Below are 12,489 nucleotides of genomic sequence, written 5' to 3' on the forward strand. Positions count from 1 at the left end.
CTGGAAAATGAGAAATGAGACACAACTACTAGAATAGTGTAGATATTTATGAATATCATTTATATTAGAATCCTTTATTTAAAGGTTGCTGGAGCAATAGACCTGGGTCAGAAAGAGCTAGCCTTATAATTTAGCTTAGCCTCTTCTTAGGTATGTAACATTGAATCCCGTGAAGTCTTAATTGTATTTATATCTGTCTTGTACTTGATTTCATAGATATGTCTAAAAGCTATATATTGTTGTGTATAACCTAGCAGATCCTTCTCACTAGGTCAGAAAGCATTTCACTACCAACAGTACTATCAAATTAATGGAACCTGGGCTATCTTTTCTACCACAGGCTTTATATTTTGTTGCTTCACAAATACTTGTAAGTCAATATTAACCCAGTAGAGAATACTGAGCTTCAATTTTCTTTCTTTTTTCCTTTCTACTTTCTTTTCCTTCCTTCCTTCCTTCCTTCCTTCCTTCCTTCCTTCCTTCCTTTCCCTCTCTCCCTCCCTCCCTTCCTTCCTCCTTTCTCTCTTCTTTCTTTGTTTCCTTTTTGTTTTTTTCTTTTTCTTCCTTCCTTCCTTCCTTCCTTCCTTCCTTCCTTCCTTCCTTCCTTCCTTCCTTCCTTCCTTTCTTTCTTTCTTTCTTTCACTCTTTCTTTCTTTCTTTCTCTTTCTTTTTTGTTCCTCTCTTTTCTCTCTCTCTTTCCTTCTTTCTTTTGAACTTTTTGGCTCAAGACTATCACTCTACATTTGAGTCACAGCTCCACTTTCAACTTTTTGGTGGGTATTTGGAAATAAGGGTCTTATAGACTTTCCTGCCCAGGCTAGCTTTGAACTGTGATCTTCAGATCTCGGCCTCCTGAGTAGCTAGGATTACAGGCATGAGCCATGGGTGCCTGGTCTTGGGCTTTAATTTTTGATGTCTGTCTTCAGGCATTGCTATTCTGCCCCAACTGAATTTAATTCCACTGTCTCTGACTCTTCTCAGAATCACATCTATCTATACTTTACATTTCTTTGGAAGTTGATAAATGGCCTGCCCTAAAAGATTCAGCTCCTGCCAAGCACTGTTGTCTCATGTCTGTAACCCTAGCTACTCAGGACATAAGATCTGAGGATCAATATTGAAAGTCATCCTGGAGAGAAAAATCCACAAGATATTGTCTCCAATTAACCAGCAAAGTAGAATACCATAGTGGAGGCATGACTTGAATGGTAGAGCACACAAGGCCCTGAGTTTAAGCCCAGTCAGTATACACACAGACAAAAAGATCAAGCTTCTGGCATTGCAGTTTCCTTCATCTCTTACTATGAGATAACCAACACTTTCTTTTCCCCAGGACCCAGGAGATACACTAGCTCTCGGAATTTTAATGCCAAAACTGTAAGGTTTCTCAAGTGAAGCAAAATGAAAGGATCATTTACTTTTTTGAGGGGGAAGGGGGAAACACATCATATCCAACCAATCATAGCTGGAGTCAAATGTTCATGTGATATCACAGGTAAAATGGAAAAGTAGATTTGAGTAAGATCTGTTTTTTGTGGTTGTATGCATACACATGTTTAAGTTTGTGTTAAATACGATCAAAAAGGTTTGGATAAATTAGAAAAATTATAGTAACAACTAAATATATCAGCTAAGAGATGTCTTCATAACTAGGAAAATTAATAATTTAGACAATTCTTGATTTACATTGAATTATAAGTTTAAGCACATATGAGAACCTAGTATAAGATAATAAACCCAAAGCAGACAATTGCTTATTTTTCCCTCTCTTCTAGGCTGATCCCAGGACTTGAATTCAGAGCCTATCCCTGAGCGTTATTGCTCACAGCTAGTGCTCTACCACTTGAGCCACAGCTCTACTTCTGACATTTTGGTGGTTAATTGGAGATAAGGGTCCCATACACTTTACTTTTCATGCTTCCAACCCTGATCCTCAGTTCTCAGCTTCTTGATTGGCTAGAATTACAGGCTCGAGCCATAGGCACCCTCCCACTGTGTTTATTTCTAACTGAACACATCAATATTTCAAAGGAAGGTTGAGATGCACTGGATGATCATCAGAAATGGAGGAAGAAAGAAGGTGACAACATTTTAATATAGGACATTTTGTAAAGCTGGTATTTTTAAATGAATCTTAAGGTTTTAGAAAACTTTGCTATTCACTGTCTTGACAACCTAATGGCAATTGGTCTTTACTAGTATTTGATGACTTACTAAATTGTTTGATAAATAATTAATAGTCAAGGGAAATGTTTCCTGTTGTAACTCTCTTTTATTCCCACTCAGAACTAATTAGCTATGCTTGAAACTTTCTCAGAAGAATTTCTCTACAGAGGAAATGGTACTTTCACTTTGGGGTCCCAGTAGTAGCATGAAATGCTCTTATAGGAGAGGTCATCTTCTCTCTTGTACCCCGTTTTCATCTACACTCTTATATGCTTAGAAAGTGGTTAGGACTCTACAGATGCATTTCCTAGTGTAATGATTCTGAGGCACAAAAACAAAACCCCCAAACAAATGGACAAACACAAAACAACCATTTGGAGAGACGGAATAAAAAGCCAAAGTACAACTTTACTAGGTAGGTTTAGGCTTCTGAATTATATGTTCAAAAGAAGAAATTATAATTGCACACCTTCATGGGCTTTGGGTCCTATAACCCTTTTTGTGGCCCACAATTATTATCATAGCACAATATAGAGAGTTAACAAAACACCCTAACAACAGGTTGATCAAATCCAGTTTTTCAACAAATAGTTTTAGGGTGTCTTCTATAGGTGAGGCACATTTCTGATCACTATTGCTAACAGACTAGCTTTGTAATTTTCAAAATACCTAGCTTGTAGAATTTGCAAAATGCCTATCCTCATAGAGTTTAGATTCTAATAGAGTCAGCCTCTGGCCTCCCTGTGTGAACACATAGGATATCCAGTGTTGACAGGGTCATGGGGAAATGGAGGTAGGCTAAATAAGATTAGAGAGTTATCCAGAGTGTGAGTGGCCCTCATCTTGCTGTTTGATAGATGATGTCAGGGATGACCTCGCTGAAACATACAAGCAAAGGGTGACGTTTGGACAACTGGAAGTGAGGAAGTGAGCCCTGAAAGGAATCCAAAGAAGAGTTGTCCAGGCAGAAGTGGCAGCAAGTGTCAAGGTCCTGAGGCAGAATTGCTGGACATATTTGAGTGATATCAAGGTTGCTAGGAGTATGCTTGGAGCAGAGAGGAGATGAGGAGATGAGGAGAGAGGTATGGGTAATAGGCCAAAGGGGCAGGTTGTCACCAGTAGGTACTTTGGGGATTCGTTCACTTCTAGTGAGATAAGGTTGGAAGCGGAATTGCATTTTAAAATCCAAATCGTCCCGAACTAAACTTCTATAATACCCCACCCCTCTCTGTCATGGTATGAGGATTGAACTCAGGGCCTCAAACCTTTACTTGAATTTTTCACTCAAGGCCAGCCCTCTACCTCTTGAGCCACAGCTCCAATCCCAGCTTTCTGTTGGTTAACCAGAGTTAAGAGTCTCACCAACTTTCCTACCTGGGCTAGCTTTGAACCTTGATCCTCAGATCTCAGTCTCCTGAACAGCTAGGATTACAGGTGTGTGCTACCAGCACCCAGCCATGATACCTATCTTAACCAACTAAGGAGATCAATTTCTAATTTGAAGTCTTAAAACTTGGTTTATTCTATAAGATTGCTATCAACTCAGTCTTGGAAAAGACTTACTCAGTGATACAGCAGAGGCTCTAGAATCCAAACCTCTTACAACAGTTTGACCATTTCTCAAGGGTCCATCTTTCACATCCTTAAAGCATTTGGCAGATACTTTTCACAAAGGATCACTGATATTTCTGCAAACCTATGACATATTACTGATAGTTTTCAATTAGCATAAAGCCTATTCAATTAGCTAGAAGATTTTTATTCACTTCAACCATTGATTCAACAAGCATTTATTTTGGCTTTGGTTTATTTTACCTTTTCTGTTATCTTTAAGTTGTTGTGCAAAGTGGCTTCAACCCAGCAAGACACTTCATGAGCACGATGCATCTCAGAAGGATTTGCTTCATACCTACTTTATTCTGCAAATCATACAAAGTACTGGGAAATTTTTTTAAAAATGAAGAGTTTCTTCACAAAGAATTCACAGCCAAATAAGGGAATCACATTTAGAAAGCAAGAATGGGGGGATTCCTCTTTGGGGACCCTCTGAATGGAGAGTCTCCATATTTTCCTTTCGTGACTTTACTCTGTTTACCTTAAGAAAAAAAAAGAACTGCAAGATGCTATGGCAAGTGCCTAGTATGGACCAGACACTCGTTGGACATTTGCTGAATGGATAGATGATTCTAGTACTGAGGAAATGAGGATTGAAGGGAAGATTCGCATCAGCCCCTCAGCTCCATGAGTAAGGAACACTGTTGTGCTTACTGCATGCAGCACCAGCACAGAATATGGCCAACAATGGATACTCAGTAGAAGTTTCCTGTGTGGCTGAGTGAAAATAGAGATGACTGAATAGAGTCTGAAGGTGGAATAAGATTCTATGGGAGACTAGCGTGTATTGTTGGCAAAGAGAACCACGTGCTCAAAAGTATGGCAATATTAAAATGCATGATTCCAACCTACTAATCATTTTAGATTTCCATTTAAAGCATTCTGTCAGTCCTAGCTACTCAGGAGGCTGAGATCTGAGGATCCTGGTTTGAAGCTAGTCTGGCAGGCACATTCTAGATGCCTCTTTCTAGTTAACTAGTAAAATGCCAGAAGTGGAGACGTGGCTTAAATGGTAGAGCACCAACCTTGAGCAAAAAAAGCCAAATGATATTGAGAGTGTGCGTGCGCGCACGTGTGCGCGCACGCACACACACACACACACAGTTCACACTGCAGACATTATTATTGGCACACATGCTTTTTGGTGTATTTATATTTATCATTGGGCATCTATAACCTTCCTATCATATTTACACATATATTTGTGTAGCTGAGCCAGTTGAAATACCTGCATTTCTAGCACAGAAACTTCTTTGTTGTTCCAACTCCTTTTAAATAGTATATTTACAAGCAACAGCCACTCTGCAATCAGAACAGATAGCATTGTCCTCACATTACAACGATTAATTCACTTGAGTATGTCTGGTGAGAGAAAGAAAAGTAGAGATTTTGCTACACAGTTAAATGTTAAGATTGTCCCCATTCCTCATGCAGTTAAATCTTTATCAAGGTAAGACAAGCTCTGGAAATGATTTCAATTGAACAACATAAGAAATGGAATAAAATTCATTTAAAACTGGTTCACACCAGTTCTCCGGCATGTACTATTAGCTGCTAAAATCAAGTCACAAAACACTATTTTGAGGAGAAAGGATTTAGTGAACCCTAGAAATTGGGTTTGATTTATGCCAGAAAATCTGCCTTTTCACTGCTTGAGATTTCTATGGAAGAAAGCCACAGTCTTTTACCAAATGGTTTCTAAGGAAACGCCTTATAGCACAGCATCTGAAAACAATTTGGTTGTTAATGAGAAATGGTTCTCACGGTGGGAAAGTGTTGACGGAGAGAAAAGCCTTCCAGATTTGGCAGTCAGTCTGTAAAAACTGTTTACTGTTCTACAGTTACGTTTATGAAATTTCTACATAGAGTAAACATTTTTACGTCTTATTTTGCAGTCATTCTACTTGTAAGTAGATATATTTTTAGGAAACTGTGGCAGTAGAAAAGTGTTTATGTTAAAAATGTAGAGAGTTGAACTTGAAAATGTATTCAGACAAGTTGCATTCCAGAATCTGTCTACATCCATTGAGTTTTTCAATCTGTTTTGGAATTCCGATGTTCTAGAATTCACATACTAGTATTAAATAAGCAAATTATTTTGCACAATAGGCATGAGTAAAATATTTTCCAAGAATATTGTATATTTATCTAAAAATCCTCAACTTCAGGACAGCAGGTGTTTTGTAAATCTGTTTCCAAAATGTTATGTTCTGAAATGTCCTACAAATTATTTTACTTCTTTCAAGTTCCTCCCCCAAAGAAAGTAACTAACTGCAGTCTTTCAACTGGAAGCCTTTAATAATAATTTCAGGATTACTTTTTTAATATATCATAAAGTTCTAAATCTTATGGCTGAAAAATAATGTTAGGTACACATGAATTCATATAAATGCATCCATTGAAGTAAGAGTCCAGAATAGCCACGCCCTAATTTTCTTGACTGCTTTTAAGTAATTAAACTAAAGAGAATTCATTTAATAATTTAAATAGATTTTCATCTCTAGCATTGCTTAGAAACATGCATAAGAGGAGCAAAAAAAATGGACTACTAGAAGTTCAGAGGAAAATATTTAAGAATACTTCTTGCCCTCAAATTTCAAGTCCACATAAAAATGTAATGCTCAGTTGTTCGGTCGCTTGGGAGCCTAGTGAGGCATGGTTTTGTCCGTAGCTGCTATCAACCCATCTGTCCCCGAGTATGCTTCCTGCCTTAAACTTCTGTGCAAGACAGAGTTGCCAAGAGTCTCCTTGCTGTCCTCAGTTGCTTTTCCTCATTTGACCTCCACCTCCTTTCTTTTTCTTCTCTGGTCTTTGAACTCCCTCCACGCTGGACAGCTGCTTTCATTTGCAGCTCTGCTTTGGGCAGGGGGGAAAAAAATTCTGCCAAAGAAAATGAGAAAACAAGAAGGGTTGCCAGTGCTGAGTATGTGCTACAGCTCTCTGGATGTCCACTTTGGGGTCTGCTCTCCCATCGAGTCATGCATACACTAAGTGCAACCCTAAGTGACTGGTTGTTATCCAAAAGTTTCCTTGCCCCTCCACCACCATTTTAGAATCAACAAATTTAAAATCTTTTGCGTTGAGAGAACTGGGAAGATAATAATTCATATTTACTCGATCTACTTCATACTTTGAGGATATATATTTGGTTTGGTCAGATATACGCTATTGTCACTGTTTTGGATTGCAATACTAATTATAGAATACTTTCGGTTATGTCATTTGAGAGGAAGGGAATAGGACCTTTTCTACTCAATCCTTACAATACACAGAAACCAGAGCGCGAAAAGTCCCAGGTAAGTATTGCATAAATATTACTTATGAAGAGAGTGAGTATATTTTCCAAATCAGAATAATATCAACAAAATACTGTACCATTGTTGTTATTATGCCAATTCACCTGGTTTTTTGAGACTTAGTAAGATCTGTTTTGAGTGGCTAAAAAGAGAAAAAGATAACAATTCTTATCTTTATGAGTAAAGAGGAGGACTGACAGAAGGAGGAATCTGAAAGATATGTCCACAATGGGTGAATGCCTGTGTTTACTTGCATATCCCACCCTGCAGCCTACAATGGCATGTTACCTGAACAAAGGAACCACTCACGTGAAATCCTTCCAGTCAGTGTGTCTCAAAACTATTAATTGCCACTCTCAGAGCTGCTTCCTCCTCCTCCTCCTCCTCCTCCTCCTCCTCCTCCTCCTCCTCCTCCTCCTCCTCCTCCTCCTCCTCCTCCTCCTCCTCCTCCTCCTCCTCCTCCTCCTCCTCCTCCTCCTCCTCCTCCTCCTCCTCCTCCTCCTCCTCCTCCTCCTCCTCCTCCTCCTCCTCCTCCTCCTCCTCCTCCTCCTCCTCTTCATGAAACTTCTCTTATTTAAACATGGTATGGTTTAGTGAGTTCTGTTCTGGATGACTTCAATAGCAACCATCCTGAGTATTTGGTTCCCTTGCAGATCAGGATTTCTCCTCCACAGTCCTGTGGACGTTTAGAACTGGATAGCTGTCATCAGAGGGTTGTGCTTGGTGATACAGGCCATTTGGCAGCAGCTGGTAATGAAAGCACTTGCTTTGTGCAAACCTTTTACACTTGTGACAATCAAACTGATCTCTAGACACTGCCAAATATCTTTTGGTGGATAACCATTTCCATGAGGCCATCATTTTAAGGTGATGAGACCATGCAATGTGACTCACTTGTGGCTTTTCTTCTGGTTCAGTCCACCAGGGACTTTCATATATGAATACATAATTTGTCCCCGGTAACAGCAGAACCATGAAGGGTAAGCCAGTCCTTGCCCTGATGTAACTTACAGTCTAACAATTGACAAAGTCAGTTCTACTGCTTTGGATAACGTTACATGATTCTTTGAACTAGTGCCTTGAGTTTTGCTAAGATAACTGTCCACAATCAGATATCGTTATGGGCTATCAAAATATTGGAGATTCTTCATAATTTTCTTTAGACTTTATTGAAGGCTTGATTGTTGTATAAAGAATGGATTGAGAACCAGGCGCTGGTGGCTCACGCCTGTAATCCTCGCTACTCAGGAGTCTGAGATCTGAGGATCACGGTTCAAAGCCAGCCCAGGCAGGAAAGTCCGTGAGACTCTTATCTCCAATAAGCTACTAGAAAACCAGAAGTGACGATCTAGAGCTCAAGTGGTAGAGCGCTCACCTTGAGCTGAAGAGCTGAGGGATAGTGCCCAAGCCCAGAGTTCAAGCCCCACGACTGACAAAAAAAGAAAAAAGACAAAAAAAGAATGGATTGAGATTTGTTGCATTGTTTTACTAATGGGAATTTATGTTTCAGCTTTTTTTCCTCTAAATCTTTTATAAACCAACACTTGTGTTATAGATTTAGGGGATATTAGCAGCACCTGTCCTGTCACACAGAGTTTTAATGTTTGGACAGCTGTCCACACTCTGAACATTTGTACAAGCACACAGATCTTAAATCGTGTAATTAAAGCTAACCTAAGTGTTCGACTTACTGCTATCAATTATATAAAATCTTTAAGTAATTAAAAGTAATGATTCCAAATACTATAGCTAAGCACTGTGATTTATGTAAAGTCAAGTGTAAGGTACCACACAACATGGCATTTAATATTCCAATTGAATTGGCCTGGGATTAGACAAATTAGTTACGCATGAATAAAATACTTCCCAAAATACTGTATTTTCCTGCCATCTATGCAAGAGTGATTTGGTGAAGCTGTATTAAAAATTTGAGGTTTGGGGGTATTATGTATTAATGGTAAATAAGTTTCAAGCGATATGTGGCTATTTTTATTTTGAATATTTCCTTTAGCCCACACCTGTATCCTACTCAGGAGGCTGAGATCTGAGGATATATATTGAAGCCAGCTTGGGCAGGAAAGTCCATGAGACTCCTTTTATTTTTTTATTTTTTATTTTTTTTGTCGGTTGTGGGGCCTGAACTCTGGGCCTGGATGTTGTCCCTCAGCTCTTCAGCTCAAGGCTAGCGCTCTACCACTTGAGCCACAGTGCCACATCCCACTTTTTTCTGCCTATGTGGTGCTGAGAAATTGAACCCAGGGCCTCATGCATGCAAAGCAAGCACTCTACCACTGAGCCAACTTCCCAGCCCCCCTGAGACTCTTATCTCCAATTACCCACCTAAAACTGAGAAGTGGAGCTGTGGCTCAAAGTGGTACAGCACTAGCCTTGAGCAAAAAAGCTCAGGGACACCACAAAGGTCACACACACACACACACACACACACACACACACACACACACTTATCACTAATGTTTATTTTGAGTCTTTTCACTGCAATTCTAGCATTGTTTCTGTAAGCGTGTATGTCATTTCATTTGTAGCTGTAATTTGTAATTTATTAAGAGCTTACTATATGCCAGGAGTCATGCTATGCACTTACAGACATGTGTTTAGTTTAGGGAACTCATTAAGGGATCCATAGTGAGGTCCTCAACCTGGATCTTAATCTGAGATCTGAATGAAATCCATTGCTTCGCACCAATGATCTTGCTCTTAATCATTCTAGCATTGTGGCTCCATTGTGCAGTCTATTGAGCACTGATTGTAGGGACACCAAAAGAAATGGGCATTTGTTATCTAAGCTAGTGAATATTTAGAGATAACAATGAAAACATTTTGGTCTGTACATTCTAAACACCTTAGGAGAGGTTTGATTTATTTGAGATAGATCCTAATGATCTTTCTTCCTCTATTATGATAACAAATGCAAATGGAAACTTATAGTTCCCAAACTTTCTTAAGAGATTTCCCTATTGCTTCAAGCTGTCTACCATTTCTAAACTAGATAGAAAGACAGATCAATGTGTACACATAGCACTGCTTACATGATATCACGATTCTGAAATAGACATACTTTAAATGATCCAAGATAATTGGCTTCAGTTTTGTTATTCTAAGTTGGATAAGCTACGTGGCTAAATGAGATTTAACAGAAAAAATGCAAAGGGAAGTATTTTAAAACAACATAATCTTACAACAAAATCTACATTGATGTATTTCTTTTTGTACTCTAATGATTATTGGTTGATAAAACATAATTTAACTTACATGGTAATGCTGGGCTTGTAAATACTTACATGTGGAGGTGAGAAAGAAAGAACATGGGAATGTTAAGAAAAATAAATCATATTCTATAAAACATATGATCCATGAGCTGGGAAGACCATCTATTGCTCACTCCTGTAATGCTAGCTATTCAGGATCATGGTTCAAAGCCAGCCCAGACAGAAAAGCCTGTGAGACTCTTATCTCCAATCAACCACAAAAAGCCAGAAAGTGGAGCTGTAATTCAAGTGGTAGAGTGATAGCCTTGAGTACAAAAGCTCAAGGACAACACCCAAGCCCTGAGTTCAAGCCCCAGGATGAGGGGGAAAAAAGATGTATGAATATTCAAACTTAAAATCTAGATAATAAATTCATTACTATTCTGTATTTCCTCTCAAGCTCTAATGTCTTACTTGGAAAAAAAAAAAAAGATGGTTCCCCATGATGTTTTATGTGCAGTAAGAAGCTTCACATTGGCAGAGCACCCAGGATGTACTCTGGATATAGTTCAGACTTGTATGGTACTGGGAGCACAGGATGACCTGTAAGTTTAAAATGCCTTTCCATACTGCATTTTTTGCTCTAGACATGGCAGCTTAGACATGTGTCTAAGCTCTAGAAGTCTGTTATGGGATGAACAAGTATAAAAGTTTACTTATCCTTGACATTAGGCTAAGTGAAAAATGCAATTGTCCTTCACACCACACCTTTTCTCCAGTATCTGAAACCCATCTGTGCCCTACTCAGGAAGCTACTGTTTTCCAAGGAAATCATTTGCTTTCACATTTCTGTCTGGAGGACACCCCTTACTGTCTCATGTCACCTCAAGTAGAGTGATGTACCCTACATTATTAGCAGATAGGACTCCTTGAGACCTCTGTGATAATTCCCTTAGGAATCCTGTTACCTGGGAGTTGTGAGTAAAGTGAAGATCACTGTCCTTGGAGTCAGACTGGCTTGAGGTTGCATTGTAGGTTTGAGGTGTATTAGCTACATCAACACAGTCTGTCCTCTGTGGACTGGGCCAATCTGAAAATAATGATAATTATACCCATCCATAAATTGTTTGGGGGGTTAAAGGAACATTGTATATCCAGGCAAAGCATCAAATAACTCCTATGATTTCACTTTATTTATTTACTTACTTATCTTTGTCTGTTGTGGGGTAAACTCAGGGCCTGGGCACTGTCTCTGAGTGCTTTTGCTCAATGCTAACTCTCTATCACTTTGAACCACAGCTCTACTTTGGGTTTTTAAGTGGTTAACTGGAGATGAGAATCTCAGGAGGACTTTTCTGCCTGGGCTAGCTTTGAACTGTAATCCTCAAATTTCAGCCTCCTGAGTAGCTAGGATTACAGGCATGAGCCACTGGTGCCAAGCCTTCACTTTCTTTTATGCCTGTAACTGAAGACTCTCACCGAAGGAAAGAAACGAGGAAAAAGAAAATGAACTAAAATACCAAATAAACTAAACTGTTATAGTAAAATATTCAAAAAATGTTAGCACTTGATATATGCATTTCTCTGTCCTGCTTTTCTAGACATTTGCTTTATTCTCAAAGAGTTCTTTGTAAATAATGATTCCTACCAATGCTAAATTTACCTGTTTCCAATCTGATGTAAAATAGAGCAACTCGACTCAGAAATACCTACAAAAGTCTTGCTGCTTCATATCTGTATTGCCAGTTCACCACCCAAAATCCAGGAGTGGAACTGTAGCTCAAATGGTAGAGTGCTACCCTTGAGCACAAAAGCTTAGAGACAGCACCCAAGCCCTGAGTTCAAGCCCCAGCACCAACACACACACACATACACACACACACACACACTTGCCATCTTTGAGTATTTCCATCCCAGAAATAATGCAAAGTGATTTAATTATATAAACCTAGGTGGCATGGGTAGCTGGGATGCTTTCGGCTCCTTCCAAAGCATGAAGGCACAAGGTATAGTGTATATGGTATATAATTGTTACTGGGGGGAGGGGGGAAGGCAACTGAGTGTTAAGTTGCAAAATTAGGAAAATGTAAATGTCTACTTCATTATCTTCTGAGTGACAGTTAATACTGTTATTGTTGTATATGTTTGGAGGTCATTTCCAAAATCCTATTAAACCCATTATATACATTAAAAAATCATGCTAGCAA

At 39.0% G+C, this 12,489-nt stretch overlaps 1 protein-coding gene across 7 annotated transcripts in view; it reads left to right on the plus strand.

Moving 5' to 3' along the window:
* The window catches only part of S1pr1 (sphingosine-1-phosphate receptor 1), a 158,863-nt gene that overhangs the window by 24,383 nt on the left and 121,991 nt on the right, over positions 1-12,489 (plus strand). The window contains exon 3 of one of the 7 annotated variants that reach the window (XR_011368813.1): positions 10,743-10,847. The exons of the other annotated variants lie outside the window; for them this stretch is intronic. The gene's annotated coding sequence lies outside the window, so the exon portion shown is untranslated. Of the gene's footprint in view, positions 1-10,742; positions 10,848-12,489 lie in introns of those variants that run through there. 7 annotated transcript variants of the gene reach the window in all.

The sequence above is a fragment of the Dipodomys merriami genome, unplaced genomic scaffold (assembly GCF_024711535.1).
Source record: "Dipodomys merriami isolate MVZ:Mamm:240054 unplaced genomic scaffold, mDipMer1.0.p SCAF_7, whole genome shotgun sequence".
NCBI lineage: Eukaryota > Metazoa > Chordata > Mammalia > Rodentia > Heteromyidae > Dipodomys > Dipodomys merriami.